General features: G+C 42.1%; 1 pseudogene; it reads left to right on the forward strand.

Annotated features, from left to right (window-relative positions):
- The first annotated feature begins 4,340 nt into the window (after positions 1-4,340).
- Positions 4,341-4,507, forward strand: LOC137304859 (U2 spliceosomal RNA; annotated as a pseudogene).
- Positions 4,508-21,145: the final 16,638 nt, after the last annotated feature.

Below are 21,145 nucleotides of genomic sequence, written 5' to 3' on the forward strand. Positions count from 1 at the left end.
AAGAGTAGCCTCAACTGCTTTATTTATTCCCCAGACCAGCCGATCTTGGGGCCTCGCTCAGTGAGATTGTAAGTATGTGCCAAAATGTGGGCAGTGTTATGCCCTGAGCCTGCAACCACAAGGGACTGGGTTTGAGGCTGGCCAAACACATTTCACACAGGAGCTTTACAGCCAAGAGAGAAAGCAGGCTTTTGTTTCATCAGTTTGGGTTGGATGGCAGAAATAAAAGAACTTTGTGTTCATCTACAGCACTACCAAATCCTATGTATAACTTTCAATTTTAATTTGGACCAATTCAGATTTTTCTTTATAAACAAATTTTATATTTAAAACTGCATCCTCATCCTGGTTTCCCATGCAAACAAAGAAAGCAGCAAAGCATGTGAAATTGACTGATATGGATCATAATCTCAAGCCCAATAAGTCTGCAAAAGTTGAAAAGAAATTTAAAAAAACACCTTCTCCCAGATGAATTGTTTGTCAACAGGTAAAATATAATGCTAGAGAGGGAGGAAATCTAATTCTACCAGTTCATAAAATAATATCTGTATTTCCCTTCAATAGTTTGGGTGGTAAATTCACAAAGTGTCACCTTGGCTCAATGGCAGCTCTCCAGAGTCAGAAGGTCATGCGTTCAAGTCCACTGCAGAATTTAAGCATACAATCGAGGTTGACACTTCAGTGTCATACTGAGGGAGCGCATGGTTAGAGTTGCCATATTTCTGATGAATCATTAAACAAAGGTCCATGATTTTGCGTTGTCGTGTGTCTCGAAGGCCGCCTTGGAGAACGCTTACCCGAAGATCGGAGGCTGAATGTCCTTGACTGCTGAAGTGTTCCCCGACTGGGAGGGAACCCTCCTGTCTGGAGATTGTTGTGCGGTGTCCGTTCATCCGTTGTCGCAGTGTCTGCATGTCGCACAACAATCAGTAGTCTTGGATGTAATGTTCCCCTGTCTGAACACCATTCACTCCTTTGATTGCTGTGATTACCGCTCTGCCGAGGTGTGATAACGGGCCGTTGGAAAGATTATCTGTAATCATCAGGCATTGTTCTCTGACTATATATGCTGTGCCTTTATGGAACCTTGCACTCACCTGACGAAGGAGGAAAGCTCCGAAAGCTTGTGATTTCAAATAAAGCTGTTGGACTATAACCTGGTGTTGTAAGACTCCTTACATTTGTCCACCCCAGTCCATCACCGGCATCTCCACACTTGTGGAAAGGAGCAGTGGAGTTCTTCCATTGTTCTTGCTGAAGTCCTCCTTTGTCCAACTCCACCAAAACAGATTATCTAGTTATTTATCTCATTGCTGTTTGCGGGACCTTGGTGTGAAAATTGGCTGCCACATTTGCCAACGTAATAATAGTGACTATACTTCAAAAGTAATTGACAGGCTGTTAAGCGATTTGGGACATACATGGGACATGAAAGGTTCTTTATAAATGCAAGTTCTTTGTTCATTTCTAATCCAGGTTTGATATCTGCATCAGCTGATCTCAGACAAGGTGCTTAAATTTGACTTCAGAATGCCTGGGAAATGTAAGCTGGAGTGGGAAAAGGGGGAGAAAAGCAGTTGGGGTTCTCATTTCTGATCATGATCTGGTAATTGTTGTTGGAAAGTGAAAGTTAAGAACAGTATTGAGTTTGGCTGTCATGGCCCCTCACAAGGACCGATGTCCTGCCAAAACTGAGTTTCTGGGCTCACAAAGAATGACCATTTGGTTGAGGTACTCGAGGGTCGTTGACATCTGTGGAACTGTACCCAAACATAATGCAGTGCTTCAGGAGAAAAGGAGAGAAAATTGGAGGGGGGGATAAAAAACACCAAGGCCCCTATCAGAGAATATTTCAAATGACAGATGGGCGAATACACAAACTAAACTTAACCACGAGTGGAAACATTTTATATAGTAGTTTCATTACTGGATCCGTGAAGAACGGCACTTGTAGTTTTCAATGACTAACAGCAATCCTTTTTATGAAGCTGAGTAATGTTGCTTAAGGGATAAATGTTGGCTGAGACACCTGGAGAAATTCCCTGCTCTTCTTTGAATAATGCCATGGGATTTCAGTTTCGTGTCACATCCAAGAGCCAGCACCTCCAACAGTGCAGCACCCCCTCAGTGCTGCAATTGTCAGTCTAGATTATGTACTCAAGTCTCTGGAGTGGGGCTTGAACCTATAACTTTCTGACTCAGAGGTAAAAGTGCTACCACTGACACCTAATGCAGATGAAGATATAGGCACACATAGGCTGTGAATATTATCAAAATCAATAGAAATGACAGTCAGTGATATTAGTGGATAAATGCTCAACACATGGCATATATTATTCCCTCTGTTCTTTATTCAAATTAATTAATGCCTCCAGCAAAATAACAGGCAGAAGTACTTCACTGGAATGCGTTAAGTGTTTATTACTAATGTTACTAAAAGTAATTTCTGTTCTTATATCTTATTTGCAAAATATAGTGCAATAACAATTGCCAACTTTGGCTATGCCCATAAGAGGAGGCAATAGATGGGACCCAATTGCTTGACAGAAAATGGCTCAATTCTACCAGTCATTGATCATATTATAGCACAGCTGGATAGGAACCAATACCAAATATTGATGAACTTGAACTTGGTTGTCATTCCAATCCTGTGAGAACAGTATCTTGGATCCTGGCCATTTGCACTACAAAAAGAACACGGGTATTGTTTACTCATTGCTGTTTGTTTAAAAAGAGTAAATTGTCAAAGAGATTATATCTTATCAAAAATCTGGCTTATAAAATTATACTTTTGCAATGACATTCTTATCTATGATATGTTTAGTAAGTGATTTGGAAACCCAAGCCAAGTCAATTTTATAATTCTTTGGGGCCTAAATTTTTGGTAATTCATTTTCACTTGGAGTACAACAATGACTCCATTACAAATGGGAGATTTAAATGGACAATGGTCTTTTTATATTGCAGAAGAGATAAAGGGAATGACACAGAGCCAGTAGAAATCCGAGACAGAAAGGAACGTCAGTACTTTTTACAAGAAGATCCAATTACCCCAAGTCTACTGAGCTTCAACATGAGCTGCGCTGTATCAACACATGCACCTCACATATGTGCATGCTTTCCAGCATGCTGGAGAGAGTATCAGCACAAGAGGTCTACTGGACTCAATTGCAATCAAACAACTAAGTAATAGGCAGACCAGCATTCATGACATAGTTACAGTTAGCTAACACAGGTTGAATTACAAGTTGGCAGTCATGGTTAATTAGTTAGACAACAATTTGAGAAGTTCACAATTTGGAATCTAGAATCACTTTTTTTGTAACCAAAAGGAAACCAGCCTCTTAAGGCATACACTGAATGAAGAATATTGCTTTTTGGGTGAGTAAAAGTTCTTGGCAGATAGTTTGAGGGGATAACTTTTAACACTATTCAACCACTGACTGGGTTAAAAAAAATTATGGAAGAATTATCAAACAAAGCATACCCAAAGTAGTTAATATACTAAGAGTTCTGGACTCAGTTACTGTCAGATGGAGACTGTTCAACTCTTACCCCTTTTAAAAAGAATGGATAGTCATCACCATTACAATAAATTACCAATATTTATTCAACTAACCATCATCCCAAGCAACGCATATAACATCCCTTAATTAACTGATGTATTATATCAGTATTATTGGATGTCATATCGTCTCTTGGATTAATACACCTGCCTCAGTGTTACAGGAGACTTCAGAAAGATGCCATCATCATTGGAAAACACCTATGCTTGCTGATTTGTGCTGTTCCAATGGCAAAAATGATCCACCAGATGACAAGTCATTGAATCTGCATACACAAGGTAAGTGTGGACAACAGGCTGCAACAATACATTAAAATCAGTTGTTGCCTGGACATGGCGGTCACCATAGATAAAAAGTCATTCTGGCTGCATTGGAAGATTTGGCTACACAACATTGAAACCGTACAGCTAGTGTGCAAGGTGAGCAAATTGGAGCTCCTCTTGGTGGATCTGCTTCTGGGCCTGGTGAATCTTGCCATCGTATACCGAGGGGCTGAAATCAGGGAAAAAACCCCCTCGGGCAGAATGTAAAATTCAAATTGATGTAATGTACCTGTAATGAATCTGTAATCAATCATCTGCATTGATTGTATTGCAATGAGGCACCTTAGAGTGTCATAAACTGCAACTATATACAATGTGTAACTGTATTGTTGGAATCATATTTGAACTGTACTTGATGTAACCTGCAAATTGTATAATCTGTATTGTGTATGTTTGAAATGTGATATGAGAACTGTATTGTATGTATTGTTGCAAATTTTATGAATAAAGTATATTTTTTGAAAAAAAATTCTGTTCTTATCAGTTTAATATCTGATACTTCCCCTATCGGGGGACCATCTGGGGATTTTTGGAACAGGGAGATGGAATAGGGGCTTGCTCCATCCACTCCACGCATCGACCCAGTATTTCAGTGTCTCTGGGAACGGTGCACCTCCCTGTGGGGAGATATTCAAAACGAAAAACAGGTCTTTCCCAGCGTCTCTGTATGTGTGTATGTATTATTACCGAGAGTAAAGCTGATATATTGCACTTAAAAAAATATATACAGGTCCAGGATGCATAAGATCACTAGGGAGGCTCTCTGACTGCATACCATGCTCTGATCTCCAGTACACGCCTAGGTTGTCACGGACTATGACCGTGCAGTGCCCACCAGTTTGCTTGAAGCCTTCCATTGGTGGCAACCACAGCACATTGATTCCTTCACTGATGCAAATGACCAATTGTTATCCAAATTTACTGCCACATATTTTAATTTGAAAACACTGCATTACAGCCAAGGTCAATTATCTACTAATTATATGGTTTTGTCACCATTTCACTTGTCCTTTGTGCCACGCTTACACTTGAAATGGGAATTCAATTTGAAACATTTGCATTCAGATTGAATTGGCTGCTTCACAGCAATTCTCATTTACATTTGTAGCCCTGAGATAATCACATGACCAGGAAGCGCCTCAATATTTGCTTCTATCTATACGCATTCTTAATCAGCACTAATTAAACTTCCATGGATCCAGATTTCATTGTGGTACTCCTTGTGCTTCCAAAAAAAGCTGCATTCACATTGGGTTAATTGCCATTGGCTTCAGGCAAGCGAGTCTGCCACAGCCATCACCATAGTAAACATGCCGGATTTACTAAAAAGGTGCTGGCTGGAGAGTTCCATTTTAAAAAAAAAACATCTTCTTGGAACCTCTTCCAGTCCTACCACCCTCCGAGATCTCTGCGTTCCTTCAACTCTAGCCTCTTGTGCATTCCCCACTTCCGTTTGCACCCACTATTGGTGGCCGTGCATTCAGCCTCCTAGGCTCTAAGCTCTGGAATTCCCTCCCCAAACCTCTTCCTCTCTCTCCTCTTTTAAGAGGCTGCATAAAACCTACCTCTTTGACCAAGCATTTGGTCACCGGTCCTAATGTCTCCTTCAGTGTCAATTTTTGTCTGACTCCGGAAGGACCCTGTGGCATCAAAATTGAGGACAGGGGTGGTGACCCCCACAGCCACTTGTAGTGTATTACAGATGCTTCGCTGTCCACAGAGTTCAGCATGAAACATTTGGCATACCTCAGTCACACCCACACTTTCATCACAGTCAGAATTATTCACCATCACATTCACAGTGGCGCCAAATGAGTTATGTTTCTCACTAACACCGTCGTTATCAGTGCAATCCAACTTATCAGTAGGAGACCACCTATCTCAAGCAATCTTGATGCTGTTTCAGGGCTGTACTCCAGGCTGATTTATACTTATGTTTGGCATCAGTTTTGCTACTCAAGATAAATGTAGCTACGAATGCCAGAAATAAAGCATAAACAGGGTAATAAAAGTTGGAACCACAACAAAGATGGTCTCATCACTGTAAAGAAAGAGTTCTATGCAACATTGGCATAAATTCCAGATGTGTCTCTCCTGCGGATTTTATCTGAATCAGCACGTCTTCGCCTGATAATTTTGGACAGTCCTCCGCACAAAACAAAACACTGGGGACTGCATTAAATTTTCTGTCATCCTGACTCAGCAGAATCTGATCTCTACAGACCTGAAAGTATAAACAGGCCTTGCCGTGCAGGAGTTTATACCTCGTTTATATCCAGCTTTAAGCTCAATCTGTATTTGTTCCTAATTATATTTCATTGCTTGACTGGGGTTGGTTTATTTGCTCGTTTCTTACCATGAGGTAAAGCACATCCACCTCAATTGCAAATTAAAATGATTCACTTGTTGCAGTTTTTTTTCTTTGCTCCACTGTACAAACGCACGGGACATTCATCCTGGCGTAACTTAACACCATCCAATGCTTGTACTACTTAAGGCACAAGTACACTGTAAATGATAATGCAGATCAAATTCAATGTGGACCAATAGGTCTACATGACTCCAATAAACAAGCACTGCTTTCTGCACCTTGTTGGGACATATACTATCATCAACAGCAGGACTCCAATTACCTGGCCAGGTGCGCAGTGCAAAAATGCAAGTTTACACAGCAAATAATAGATATCTGAAATGAGTTGCAAGACTACAGCAAACTAATAAAAAGTTTTAGCCAGGTATTGACACGAACTGCAAAAGCGAGCCTTGAAAGTGCGTCATTAACATCATGTGAACACTGACATGTGTGACTGCCCTGAGACCCACTCCATCTGTCTTGTTACTTGTAATATTTATAGAATGGCAGAGAAATTACTACTCATTAGAGTACCGATTTGATCCAAATGATTAACTACTGTAGAAGCCAACAGCAGTTTGTTTCTAACAGATGACCAAAAGAAAGGGGGCTTGAAGAAGGAAGTGGGAGCTATTGAAAGAAATATTTACATTTATATAGCAAGTGATCACAGCTCTCAGAAACATCTCAGAGCACCACACATACAGTGAAGTGCAATAACTGTTGTATTGTAAGCAAACACATGAACCATTTTGTGCACAGCAAGACACTGCAAACATTGATGAGATCAATGACTAATTAATCCATTTTTGGTGGAGTTGCTTGAGGAAGCAATGTTGGTCGGGACAGATGAAGAATTTGCTGCTCTTCAAATCGTGCCATGGGATCTTTAACATCCACCTGAATCAGGCTGACTGGGACCTTGCTTTAATGTTTCATCGGTAGGCTGACGCCTCCAACAAAAGAGAACTCCCTCAATACTGCGCTAGACTGTCAGCCCAGAGGTTGTGCTCAAGTTTTGGAGTGGGTCTTGAACTCCCAATCAACTTTTTTGTATCAGTATTGTGTGTCAGGAATAATATTGGCCACATTTCAAAAAAAATACAGCAGATCCAAAAAGATAAGAGAGAGCCTTCTCATTCTTCAGCACACCACTGCATTTTAATGGGACAGTTGCATTGCACTGGTGCAATGGGGTTTTTATATTATACCAATGCAAGGTGAGCAACATAACTGCAGTTTAACTGTGCTGAAGTGAACTCAACTTGGAACCACCTGGAGAAGTGGAAGAGGACGCAGTTTCGCATCTAAGGAGGAGGCGGTCTTGCACATTAGAAGGTGGTCTCGCCCCTCTTTGCCTTCTCACCAGTTGCTGTTCCATGGAACCGTGCATTTTGAAACCTCATTCAGAAGACCATTTAGATTCTTTTTAAACTCCAAGTTTCCAATAACAGCAAACGACTGATGGGACAGCCAGTTCAATGCAAATTTTTAAAACTTTCATTTGGAGTTGGAGGGCCCCTCCCCGTCCTCTGTGTGGGTTTTATGTGCAGAGCTCAAGTTTCCCTCATAAGAAAACTCCAATATTTGTAATTTCATTAGGAGTGGGAGAGCGGTGCCATGCTGATATGACACCGGCATAATTTGGGAAATGGAATACATCTATTGGATACTCCTCGGAGGCTGGAAGAGGACAGGAAACTTTACCTAACCATGCTATACTTGACTGCTTGAAACTCTACACCCTGGCTCCTGATTGTCCCCAGCCGCTCACACAGGCTGAACCCAACCTTGCTGTCCTCTCTGACCCTGAGCTGAACTTCCAACCCCACATCATATTCATTACCAAGACTATCTAATTCCAGCTCTGCAGCATCAACCATCTCCACCTTTACCTAATCCACAATGCCACTGATGCCCTCATCCACACCTTAGTCAGCTCCAGACTCAACTTCTTCAATGCTGACCTTGCTGGCCACCCAAAATCCATCCTACATAAACCACAGCTTGTCCAAACTCCACCGTTCACATCCTATCCTGCATTATGTCCAACTCACCTTTCATTCCTGTCCTCACCGACCTCAATTGACTTTCTCTCCCCCAACATGTTGAATTCAAAATCCTTGTCCTTATCTACACGTCCTCGCCCGTCCCTATCTCTACAAACTCCTCCAGCCCAACATGCCAGTGCATGCTCTCTTCTCTTCCAACTCTGGCCTCTTTTGCATTCCCCCTCCTTCAGCTCCAAGTTGGGTGGCAGAGGCTTCAATGGATTTGCACCACACTCAAGCAAATCGCCCCCCAAATATCTCTGCCTTGCCACCTCTCCCTCCCTTCAAAAACCTCCTCAAAACCTACCTCTCCTCATGCCTTCAATCACCTGCCCTAATTTTTCTCCCACCATTTCTCAGCATCATTTATGCCTCTGCAATGCAACGGGAAACATTTTGCTATGTTAAAAGGTGCTATACAAATGCAAGTTGGTGCTGCTAATTCTGGCCCTGGGTATCTGAATAGAAAATGCTCCATTCCCCAGTTCTAACATTAAAAGAGTATGAAAGAAAATTGAAAAACAAAACAATTTCCTAGTGTTTATTTGCTGATGGTCAATGTTTAACTGCTAATGACAACGTGGCTCAGCTGGCAGCACTCTTGCCATTGGGTTCAAGTCTCACTCCAATGAGACATTAAACCTATATGCATTACCTACCTTGCAACAGTGACCACACTTCAAAAGTACTTCATTGGTTGTAAAGCGCTTTGAGATGTTCTGAAAGGCGCTATATAAAAGCAAATCTTTCCTTCTTTCTTTCGTGAATGTGCTAAGTGTGTTTGGTGCTGTAAAAGGGAATCTTAAGTCATAGATGCAGTTTTCCATCCCACAAACCAAGCATATTGGGAAGTTCATTATAACCATATTACATTAATATTCAGATTGAGGAGCTCTCCCTGCGACTGCATGGAGCTTGCGTCAGTTAACACCCCTTTTCCTTTACGTGCAAGTAGTGCAACAGTGATTTCTAATTCCAGTTTGACGAGATTCTTCAATCATTGCAGGTCAACATCACTACTTATTTGAAACCAACTCTAGGGTGGTCATTTCAGAGAACACCACAGCCACACACAAAAAGGTCGGTGGCATAGAGTTCGTGCTGGAATTTTTTTAAATTACCAGTTAGGCAAGTTACTTCAGCACTGTCCTTGAATGGGTCAACCTTTTGCATGAGAAGCTAACCCAGCACAACCAAGTCCACACGCAAGTCTCCAGCAAGGCACTAATCATTAACTTTTTTTTAATTTCAAAAACAGCATCAAGGACATTTAAGGTGAAACTAGCTCAGGTCCTGCAGAGTGGAACCCTTCTAATAAGATCACTCCCTGAAATCGCTGATCCATAACATTAAGGTCTTTTTGTCAAGAGGAAGTTGGCCATAATAAGTCTTCAATGCACAGATAGGTTTTTTGAAATTATGATTTAAAAAAACCCAAAATGTTTGTATTTATAAAGCGCTGATTGGAATAACAAGCTTCTCGGCCTTGAGGAGGTGACATAGAGCTGACCTTGCAGAATTACACAAAGGTGTATTTACACTCCCAAGTTTAATGACTTTCATTCCGCTTCATCATTGGCAATGTGAATCCAGAGTCAGGGCCTGAGAGAAGCGGGAGTAAGGTTCCCTGGGGCCATAGTCTCACACCACTTCAGTTTGACACCTTGTGGGAGTCTAAATCCAATGCAGGGGTAAACCTGGTTTACAAGTACTCCATTGGACCTACTGCGCACTTTTTAAAGCTACCTGACCTCAGTTAAATGTTTTGAGAGCTGCAAAGCCCCCATCCCCTCCCTCCCGCGCTCTCTAAACATTGAGATTTGCAACTATCTGTAGAGGGCTCTGTGCACGTATGCACCAGCTCTCTCCTGGGCAGGACCATCAGAGTCCCAGCCAGGCAGGAGCCAAGCTATGTAAACATGGTTCTGCCTGGCTGGATCCCAAGCTGCAGCTACCTACCTCAGATATCATAGAAAAGGCATTGCAAATTAAACTGTGACTGTAGGGCAAGAGGGCGCAGATTCAAGTTAATGGAAGGCAAGTTCGGGTCTGAGGTCAGGAAGTTCTACTTCACAGAGAGTGGTCAATAGTTGGTACAGACTTTAGGGTATCTGAGGTAAAAAAAATCTTTGAAACATTTAATAAACAGAAGGTGTGATGGGGGAACTGCAGCCTTTTCTGGATGAATGACCTTCCTTATCTCTATCTAGCTTGGGATCTTGCACCATTTCTTGAAGAATTGTTTAAAAGTGCTCCTCATACAATGAATTATATTGAAGTGCAGTGACTTTTTATGAAGGCAAATGAGGCAGCCAATTTGCACACAGCAAGATTCCACAAAAAGCAATGAGATTGATAACAAATTAATCCAATTTTTGGTGGCATTGACTGAGGAAGGAATGTCCATCCTGCATTCTGTTTGAATAGTTCCATGGGATCTCTTCGGGCCCAGATGAGCAAGTAGATAGGCCCTGGATTTAACATCTCATCCAAAGAATGGCACCTCCGGCAATGTAGCAATCAGTCAGTGCTGCCTGGTCAGCCTTGGCTCAGCGAGTGGCACTCTTAACTCGAAGTCAGAAGATTGTGGGATCCAGCCCCACTCCAGAGACTTGAGCACATAATCTAGGCTGACACTCCAGTGCTGTACTGAGGGAGTGTTGCACTGTCAGAGGTGCCGTCTTTTGGATGAGATGTTAAATTGAGGCCCCGTCGGCCCTCTCAGGTGGATGTAAAAGATCCCATGGCAGTATTAGAAGAGCAGGGGTGTTCTCCCCAGCGTCCTGGCCAACAATGATCCCTCAACCAACACCTAAAACAAATGATCTGGTCATTTATCTAATTGCTGTTTGTGGGACCTTGCTGTAGGAAAATTGGCTGCGTTTCCTACATCAACAGAGACGACACTTCATAAGTACTTCATTGGCTATAAAGCGTTTTCAAATGGCCTGTCTGAACCGCCTATATAAATACAAGTCTTCCTTTTCTTTCTATTGCGAGCTCATGCCATGGGCGGGCCATTTTGATTTTTAAAACAGTAATTTTTTTTGGGGGGAGTTGTAACATTAAGTTGGTGCGGTGCAGAGCAAAAAAAATAAATGTTTGCAGAAGCGAGGCAACGTGTTAAAAACAACGTTTTCCGCTAAAGGTCATTTTATGTCCGAAGCTACAAGTGACAGACATGAGAGAGATGAAGGCAGCGATAAACTGGTCGCACGCAACAACTGGGGAGAATGGCCGGAGGGAGCGAGTGAAACGGAGAATGAAATAGTTGCTCGCTGCACAGTCATTATACACCTCCCACCATTGTTGCTCCTCCTCAGACACATTCCATTACCCGAGTTGTAAAAGGGCCAAGGGACAAAAGTGCCAAGAGCCTTTATCACCCTCGGGCGACGTCAGTTTATATAAATGAAAAAAAAACCTAAAGTCAAATTTTCAGTCCACATCAAAAAGGGCGGAAGTTACAATAAAAAAATTGTACGCCTTTGAAATTTCCTCAGTGTAAACCATCAAATTTAGGACGTGCACAGAGAGATGTATGGCATGAAGTTCTTAAGATATAAATTGGTTTCTGAAAGACAAACTTGTCAGCAAAGGGTAAATAAAGTTGCATGGCGTGCAAGCTGCACTGGATAACAAATTCCTTCGATAATTTATCATCCCTAATGCTGGCATGAGTCTCCAAACAGATCCCAGCCACGTCGGACAACCACCTCGTTCAGCAGCAGCTAGATAATTGAATAGTGCGCGATAATTATTAACCCATATTTTTTAACCCTGCACGGTTAAGAGAGAGCTGCATGCTTTAGGCTCTGACCCAACACCAACTAACGTCTCCGCTGTTCCCACGCATGTTAGCTGTCAAGATGGGTTTGAAATCTGTCTCTCGTCCTGAAACGCGCTCTCTTTCTAAATAAAACACTTAAACCTCAGACCATTGTCGAGTTTGGACCCCTGGCTACGCACTGATACTATACGGCTGGTGCCGCAGTTATACTGCGTGTGGTGCACAGGTGCAAAGCATTTTTTTAATGTAGCTCCGATCAGGCTTGTGTCAATGTGAAGTCACTTCGGAGCTGCACTGAGGCAAAACAGCGAGTCAGCTCCAGGTCCGACAGCCGAGTGCACCGAAACTAAACAGTGAGAGTCACCTAATACCAAGCCGCCTTCTCACACCAGTCGCAGTATAACTCCTATCCGGTGTGATGCTATGTGAAAAAAGCCCAATTGGGTCTATTGAATTATCTGGGGGAACTTTTAAAAAAACTGCGTGCCATCTTTTTAATGTTGGAAGACAACGGATGTTAATGCCTACACTCAAATTAGCAGCCCAGGGCCCCGTGCATGTATCCCAACACGTGCACTCAGCTCCTTTTTGACTGGATTTACTGCAACTAGCTGAATAACTAGTTTAATTGCTGCGTAATTACGGCTCAGAATTTCCTGCAATTCTAATGGTGCAAGACCACACAAGAGACAGTTACACTGCACAAGGCGAATGGGGAGCTGTGCACCCTCGAGTATTACTGCGGCTCTGAAGGGCTGATTTGCACCGTCTCGGAGAGCCCAGTCTGAACCCCTGAATAAGAGGTGCAGTTAACATTTAAAGTGATATCTCAGCACTTCGGACAGTCGGGAGAGAGGTGGAACAACAATTCTGCCCTGTAGGTAGATGGCTCTGTACGGATTGGGATGAGAAGCCCCCCCCTTTCAAGGCAACTGGTAAAGAAATTTTTTAAGCGGAAAATACAGTATCAAGAGAAAAGAACTTAATGACACTGCGGTCTCACAACACTGTATGTGGAAGGAAATTGCGAGCGGGAAACCCACTTTATTTACACGAAGGGTAGAGCACCTTGGGACGTTTTACTACGTTAAAAAGGTGCTATATAAATGCAAATTGTTGTCGTTGAAGGGAAAAGAATGTGCATTTTAAGTGTGCTGAGGGGTGAAGAAGAAATATTATGAAAGGGTTTGAAAGGGTAGATGTAGAGAAGATGTTTCCACTTGTGGGAGAGTCGAAAACTAAGGGTCATAAATATAAGATAGTCACTAATAAATACGAAAAGGAATTAAGGAGAAACTTCTTCACCCAGAGAGTGGTTAGAATGTGGAACTTGCTACCACATGGAGTAATTGAGGTGAATAGCATAGATGCATTTAAGGGCATGCTAAGAAGGAATGTGGGATACTTTCCTTTATTCGCCAAGGCTGAGAATATAAGAGCAGGGAGGTTATGCTAGAAATGTATAAAACACTAGTTAGGCCACAGCTCGAGAACTGCATACAGTTCTGGTCACATTACAGGAAAGATGTGATTACACTAGAGAGGGTACAGAGGAGATTTGCATGGATGTTGCCAGGACTGGAGAATTTTAGCCGTGAGGAAAGATTGGATAGGCTGGGGCTGTTTTCTTTGGAAGAGGAGGCTGAGGGGTGACTTAATTGAGGTGTATAAAATTATGAGGGGCCTAGATAGAGTGGATAGGAAGGACCTATCTCCCTGAGCAGAGAGGTCAATAACCAAGGGGCATAGATTTAAAGTAATGGGTAGAAGGATTAGAGGGGAGCTGGAGCAGAATTTTTTTCACCCAGAGGGTGGTGGGGTCTGGAACTCATTGCCTGGAAGACAGAAGGCAGAGGCAGAAACCATCAACGCATTTAAAAAGTGCTTGGATGTACATTTGAAGTGCCGCAATATACAAGGCTATGGACCAAGAGCTAGAAAGTGGGATTGGGCTGGATGGCCCTTTTTCGGCCGGCACAGGCACGATGGGCTGAATGGCCTCCTTCTTTGCCGTAAATTTCTATGATTCTGTGAAACTCTATATCCGCCCTTTGGCCAGGTAGACAATGAAGGAGATGATAAATTATAGAAAGAGAGGAAAAGCTTACCAAAAATGCCCCGATTAAAGAGAAAATGAAAAAACAGTCAATTGCAATCCTGGATCCACATGTTCTCAGTCTAACAATATCTCTTTCTCACTTTTAAAATAGGTGATATCCCAAGAGATATATATCCCATGACATTGCACATGGAGAGTCAAGACTAAATGTAGTCTTTAAATGAAGTGGGGTTGGAGGGCAGGGTAGATCTTTGTTAGGCAAGGGTATTAAGGGTTTTGGAACCAAGGGGGGAAAATGTGGTTAAGATGCAGATCGTCCATGATCTAATTGAATGGCATAAGAGGCTCAAGGGGCTGAATGGCCTACTCCTGTTCCTATCCCAACTCACTCAAAGCAGTTTGCAAAATTTATAGCACTTTCACTGCCCCAAGCTCCCTCCAAATTAGAAAACAAATCCTTAACATGAACACAGCAACATGTAATAATGTCACAAAATAGATACAGATGAGGAAAGCCAACCATATGGAGACAACTCTACACTTGTCCGATCACAGCAACTATTTAGTGATTCCAAGATTCTTGCCTCCAGCATCTTTCCCAGAATGTGACCCAAGTGTTGATCACACCTTTGCGTAAAGATTTTTCCAATATTGGTCCTAAATATGCCTGTCTCCATTTTGAATCTGTGCTCCTTGAACTATCAAGATTAGATTTGAAGTAACATGCACATGTATTGATGTCATTACGTAGTGAAGAAAGAACTACAATGGTCACATGTATTTTTGTAAATGTCTACTTCTCCAGCTCTTCCAGTGGTTCAATTCTAGAACTCGGGGGCATAGTCGCAGGATAAGTGGTCGGCCATTTAATACTGAGGTGAGGAGGAATTTCTTCATGCAGAGGGTTGTGAATCTTTGGAATTCTCAACCCCAGAGGGCTGTGGATGCTGAGTCATTGAGTATGTTTGAGGCTGAGATAGATAAATTTTTGGACTCTAGGGGAATCAAGGGATATGGGGATTGGGCAGGAAAGTGGAGTTGAGGTTGAAGATCAGCCATGATCTGATTGAATGGCGGAGCAGGCTCGAGGGGCTGTATGGCCTACTCCTGCTCCTATTTCTTATGTTCTAATGTAATTGATAAATCCTGTGTAGAACTATGCCATACAGACCCAAGAGGTCCCACATTTAATCCCTAGTCTGTAATGAATTAACTGACCTCAACCAGTGCAACAAAAGACTGGGTAGAGGAAGAAAATAAATCACTGATTGCTATCCAGTGACCCCTGCACGTAGGTAGGATTGGGATTAGACATGGTGCCTCCCAAGGTTGGATAGCCTGTTACTGTTAAGCTTCATTAATCAGAAATGGCCATTTGGGCTGGCAGCCTTGATTTAGTGTTTTCAGGGGGAAAAAAAAGTTTTAATTTTCCCAAAGTTTTAACTGTGTTTATTAACATGCCACGCAAAACACTGTGGGAGACAATCTGGCTGGAAGCTTCAACACGTTTGGTTTCCCCACAAGCTGGTAGCAAACCACAAACTAGTGGGAGTCTGCGAGAAACTAGTTTGGATCGCTTCAGGGAGAAACAACAGCGGTTCGACAGAGCTCTGCAAGCTGCTGCTTCTGGAAACAGGAAGCATTCCATTCTGCAAAAGGACAGTATAAACAACCTAAGTGGCTTTAGAGTTATCCTGTTAGTAAACTGTAACTAACGGAGACAGATGGCGATGGTCCAGCAACGCCTCGATTTTAAATTAGTCATCCAAGTATTCAAATCCCTCCATGGCCTCGCACCTCCTATCTGTGTAACCTCCTCCATCCCTACATCCCTCCGAGATCTCTGCATTCCTCCAATTCTGGCCTCTTGGCGGCCATACCTTCAGCTGCCTGGGCCCCAAGCTCTGGAAATCCACCCCCCCCCGCCAAAAAAAAATGTCCACCTCTCTCCTCCTTTAAGACGCTCCTTAAAACCTACTTCTTTGACCAAGCTTTTGGTCACCTGTCCTAATACCTCCTTACATGGCTCGGTGTCAAATTTTGTCTGATAACGCTGTTGTGAAGCACCTTGGGATATTTTACTACATTAAAAGTGCTATATAAATGCATGTTATTGTTGTAAGGATTAAACATACATTTTACTAGCATCTTGTAAAATGGGGTTGGAGATCCTGATAGGGAAAGCCACCTTTTGACAATTCCAAAGTGAGGCAGGACAAGGGGCGGATCATGGTTTCAGTTCTGATGTTTTATTTGCTAATCATAGAATCATGCAGCACAGGAGGCGGCCATTCAGCCCATCATGCCTGTGCCAGCTAGTTGGAAGAACTATCCAATTAGTCCCACTCCCCCTGCTCTTTCCCCATTAGCCCTGCAAATTTTCCCTTTTCAAATATATATCCAATTTCCTTTTGAAAGTTATTATTGAATCTGCTTCCACCACCCTTTCAGGCAGTGCGTTCCAGATCATAACTTGCTGCGTTAAAAAAAACTTAGAAGAGTTGGTTTTTACCATAATATTAAACCTAAACTACTAAAATAAACAAAATATTTGAAATTTGCAGTCCTGTGATCAAACTTAGGACCATTTTGATCCATATGGCTCAGCAGCAGAGTGACTGATGTATCTACCCATTGTTGTGGCTCACTTATGTCTTTCTGGAGAGTCCCTAAAAATGCGTAACCATTCTTTCTTGTGACTTCATTAGCTCAAGCTGTGGTCTGCAAAGGAAACATTTTCTCAATTCTGATTCAGAAATGACATCTTGTATTATGAAATCAAGCATATCAGCTGCTTCTGAAGATATCACATGTTTAAGCTCAAAATATACTTTAGTTTATAATCTGGACATGGCATGTCACATGTTGGTGAGTCAATTGTGATAACTGAGTTTGCTTATAACTTAAATCTAAATGCAATTTTCCCCCTATAATTTGAGTGCAGTACCTACATCAGCAGCAAGACCTTCACTTTCATGCTATAATTTTCCCTTTCTCTGCATTGTGAGCAGTACCTATAGCCAGTGTGTCGTTCATAAGCTTTTACAGCACGGAAGGAGGCCATTTAACTAATCACATGCACACTGAAAAAGCTATCCAATTAGACCCAATCCTCTGCGCTTTCCCCTTTTAAAAAAAAATATTTTTCCAAATATTTATCCATTCCCTTTTAAAAGCCATAATGGATTCTGCTTCTTTCACTATTTTTGGCAGAACATTTCATGTCCTAACAAGCCTTTATATTACAAAAAAAACCTCCTAATTTGCCCCTTGTTTTCTGTTGATTTTTAATTGATGCCATTTAGTCATTAACTCAGCTTTATGGATGGATTATTATCTCCCCCCCCCCCCCCCCACTCCTCTGGTGAAAATATTGATTCATGATGTGATGCTGTTCCATGGAACCTTGTCCAATCGACCATGCTTCATGGAAACCTGCCCCAACAGGCCAGATTTTGCTATTATTAATGCGCAACTTGTAGCGAGGAAGAGCTACCCCGTGAATTGTGAATAGTCACAAGTTGCTGGCCGATTCACGCCGCTTGGCTATTAGCTTCACGAAACACGGCATCTCACGCTTAACCTCCCCGTGATTTTAATGAAGTTGCTGCATTTGCACATTAATGTCGCCACAGAAAGTTAAGTCTAGTGATTATCAGCACAGGTATCCTTTTAATGACATAATTGTTAATGACTGCCAATCAACCTTTCCTGCCCAGAAAGTAAACAATTCTAAGTTTTGGAGTCTCATTCCTTCAGACTGTGAATTGTTGTAGGAGATTTTAAAAATGTCAAATTTTAAAATGAACCTTTTTTTCCCCTTACTTTTCCTTTCTGTGTCTTTTGTCTCACTCTTTCTTTCCCTCTCTTTCTGTACCTGATTTGAAAGCTGTAGACTGCAAGAAGATATCAATGGACTGGTCAGGTGGGCAGAAAAGTACCAAATGGAATTTAATCCAGAGAAGTGAGGTAATGCATTCAAGGAGGGCACAAAAGACAAAGGAATACATAATAAATGGTAGGATACTGCCAAGTGTAGAAGGAACAGAGGGACCTTGGAGTACATGTCCACAGATCCCTGAAGGTAGCAGGACAGGTGGATAAGGTGATTAAGAAGGCATACAGGATACTTTCCTTTATTAGCCAAGGCATAGAATATAAGAGCAGGGAGGTTATGCTGGAACTGTATAAAACACTAGTTAGGCCACAGCTTGAGTATTGTGTTTAGTTCTGATCACCACATTACAGGAAAGATGTGATTGCACTGGAGAGGGTGCAGAGGAGATTTAGGAGGATGTTGCCAGGACTGGAGAATTTTAGCTATGAGGAAAGATTGGATAGGCTGGGGTTGCTTTCTTTGGAACAGAGGAGGCTGTGGGGTGATTTAATTGAGGTGTATAAAATTATGAGGGGCCTAGATAGAGTGGATAGGGGGGACCTATTTCCCTTAGCAGAGGGGTCAGTGACCAGGGGGCATAGATTTAAAGTAATTGGTAGAAGGATTAGAGGGGAGCTGAAGAGATTTTTTTTTCACCCAGAGGGTGGTGGGGGTCTGGAACTCACTGCCTGAACGGATGGTAGAGGCAGAAACCCTCAACTCATTTAAAAAGTACTTGGATGTGCACTTGAAGTGCTGCAACCTACAAGGCTACGGACCAAGTGCTGGAAAGTGGGATTAAGCTGGATATCTCTTTCAGCTGGCACAGACACGATGGGCCGAAAGGCCTTCTTCTGTGCCGTAACTTTCTATGATTGAATTCATCCACTCTATTTCACCCTCCTCAATCCTTCCTGTTTATTTCTCAATCCTTTAATCTCGTTGGATAAGGAGATACACTGTTTGTCACGTTGGTCATTAAGCTCCCAGATGCCTTGTTGCCCTCATCGCACTGTTATCAGCTCACACTTCCAGCAACTTTATGGGCAAAATTTTTTTAAATTTAAACATACAATTGTAGATTTAACTAACAGGGCATGCTGTGAGATGCTCTGCTCTAGCAAAATCAGGCCCCATGTGTTTAACAGAAAACAAGCATTTATAACAAGCATCTTTAAATTTCCCAATGCACTTTACAGAGAAGTAACAAGAAAAACTGAACACCAAACCAGGGAGGCAAATTAGGTAATATAATTGAAAGCTTGGGGAGAAAAGGTGGGTTTTAAGCAGTTTATTTTAAAGGAGGTGAAGAAGGTAAAGAGGCAGAGAGGTTTCAAGAGGGGATGCCAGGGAGCAGGATCCTAGGTGCCTGAAAGTGCTGCCAGTAATGATGGTGCAGAGGGAGGGTGTGATGCTTAGGGTGCAAGAGAGAGAGCAAGTTTTGAAAAGGTTGCAGAGTGAGGGCATGAAGACAAGGACAAGGATTTTAACTCTAATGCACTGGGGGACAAGGAGCCAATGCAGGCTCATCAAGGATGGGAGTGATGAGCTAATCAAACTTAGGGCTCTCACAACTGAACACAATCTATCCTCACCTGATAATCATATGTGTGGTTTCAGCAGCGTTGGATAGCAATTGAGACCATGAAATCCATGCCCTGGCATAAGAATGCTAAAGTCAATTGTAACTGCCAGCAACATAAACTACTGGTCGTGCCTCATGATCGACAGATACTGACCTGAGACTGGTACCTGTACCATAGCATCCACAATAAGGAAAAATGCGGGTTAAATGGTATTTTTGGGTTTCAGTTCTAGTGCAACTATAGGCAACATGAGTGGCAATTAATTTATTTCCAACTGGCAAATCCAATGTTTCTTCTGTCAAAAAAAAAGTGCTGTTTAAATTACTGGAACTGAATGGAAAGCAAATTAAGGTTTCACATTTTTTGAGCTGTTCCAAGTATTGCACACATCATGAGTAGTTTGTTTAAATACTAGCATAGTGACAGAGCATAAACAATCCTAGCAGTTAAATCCAATAAAACTGCATGTGCTAAGTAACCAGTAGACTTGATGACAGCTTCAATACATATAGAGTTTCTCTGTGCTAAAATGTGGTATTAAGACCACAAAAAAAAATGACAAACACAAAGAACGTACAGAAGGAAATGCTCATGGATTTTGACATTTCCTGTCAGCCAAGCGTTGGTGGATAGAATACACTTCCATCTGTGCATTGTAGGGCCAGATTCACACAGTAGAAATAATATGACCCATTGCTACTGACTTGAGTCCCAATCTTGTTCAAGGTGGTTAAATATTGCTTGTAGATACTGGAGGTAATTTTGAGAGTTGATGCTCCCACTGGGAGCTTTGCCTGCCGGGAGCACACACTGAAAATTCTGGCACATACTGCCAACGATTCTCTACCTCAAATGCATTCTTGAATTGCTGATATTGGCACTCAATGAGCTGGGCTCTCTCCAGGAAAGCAGACTTGTATAAATTAACCCTATTACATCATGGTGGGGGCGATCCTTTGGCCCTCTTCCGAGGACTCGTACGGGCCCAAGTGACCATGGCAGTGCCCACCAGTTTGCTTCAAGCATTTGCAGCCAGTGGGCACGGCTGGAAATAGCAGGTTTTCGTTGACTGCGAGAATAGAATAGTATTCTAAACTTGCACACATATTTAATTTGTTGGGAGCCAATTGTTTTAGTAAGGACCTCCTTGTAAAAAGGGGGTAATTGTCAGAAATGTCACTATTATTTTGTAGCCACTTATTGGTTCAAGATTCTTGTACAGGATATCTCAAAGGATTAAATATTTTAAAAAGTAATATAAACATAGGTAGATTAAAGAATTCCTGCAACCAATTACTTGTATGCTCACTGATGAGAGCAGCAAACTCAAGTGAGTTAAATCCCCCCCTTTATTTTCTTGTGCATAATATTCCCAGCATAAGTTATTAATAGTGTAAACGTTACTTCAGTAGCAATTCGATGTCCACCGTTTGATATAAGTGTGGTGGAGTTTTACCCACCTGAAAAAAAAATTGGAAAATAGACTTCAAATGGTTTAAAATCATTTGGGAAGGGTTACAACCGGCTGTTCAGCAGAATC

The sequence above is a fragment of the Heptranchias perlo genome, chromosome 38 (assembly GCF_035084215.1).
Source record: "Heptranchias perlo isolate sHepPer1 chromosome 38, sHepPer1.hap1, whole genome shotgun sequence".
NCBI classification, from domain to species: domain Eukaryota; kingdom Metazoa; phylum Chordata; class Chondrichthyes; order Hexanchiformes; family Hexanchidae; genus Heptranchias; species Heptranchias perlo.